Below are 1,180 nucleotides of genomic sequence, written 5' to 3' on the forward strand. Positions count from 1 at the left end.
GCGTGTCCTCTCATTTGCAGGAGCCCTTTTTCTGGCTGGAGGCGGGACTACTGGGCGCACCTGCCCCTGATGAGCACCAATTCCTCTTAAACTGGTAGACTGCACCTGGGAGACGCTGAATTATTCCTCTGGGTTTGTGTCACATGTATGGACAGCTCTATTCAGGCTCTTTGGACTTGAACTACCTCTGTTGCTTTACACATGCTTAACTTATTTTCTCCTCCTGAGGATTTAGCATCTCCCAGAGTATGTGCCCAGTGCTCCCGTCTCTCCAGTTTGTTACCTCCTCAGCATTTATTTAGCCTTGTTGTCCATGGTGCTTTTTCAGTTGCCTTATCCACGCACCATTGCCTTTTGTTGTTCACTTAAGACTATATGAAAGGACTCACTTACCTGCTCACCTGCCTCTGCATTTGGGGTCCAGCTCCAATCCTCACGTAACAGATCTGGCTGATACATGTTGTGTTGGAGTTCCCCCACAATGTATCTGCCAGCATGACACAATGGTAATATCTAATATATAGAATAATATAATATGGTAATATTTTTAAATCGGCATCTGCCAAAATAAATTCTGGCTGTGCCCACTGAAGGCCCAGGTACCAAATGCACCGCCTGCCACTAGTACTTGCATTCAGGCCTCACTACAGCAGACCTCATTGATCATGGCCCCTGATTTGCGTGCTGGTGGTGAGGGCCTGTTCAGCGCCTCTTGCCGCTTTACTTCTGCTGTAGAACAACTACAACTTTATTGTTTTTTTGTTTTTTTTTTTACAAAGTTGTTTTCAGTATTCAGTGTTTCCTTAAAACTGCTTGGCTCTCATTAGGTTGTACCTAACATTGTGCTGTCCTGCTTCTCTTGTCTGAATAAAATGGGTCAGACGGGATTGGTAATGATATAAAACATCCTTCCTTCATGTGGCAGAAAGGGAGGGATTATGCAGCAATTAAAGTCCATCCAGTGGGCGTTAATAAGGCTTGAAACGGATTTAACGGCCCTGTCCAGTCAAATGCTGCATGCTTTGTGGATGACATCATTTTGATCACCTCACATACCAGCTGACCCCCTCCTTGCCTAAGAGTAGCCTCACGCGCGCATCAAGCTCTACCTGCTCTCTGTGCACACGTCACTAGCCAGCTCATCTGATTGGACGTAAGCATCCACGGGCTCCGCCCCCTT

This window comes from Dunckerocampus dactyliophorus, chromosome 8 (assembly GCF_027744805.1).
Source record: "Dunckerocampus dactyliophorus isolate RoL2022-P2 chromosome 8, RoL_Ddac_1.1, whole genome shotgun sequence".
Lineage (NCBI taxonomy): Eukaryota > Metazoa > Chordata > Actinopteri > Syngnathiformes > Syngnathidae > Dunckerocampus > Dunckerocampus dactyliophorus.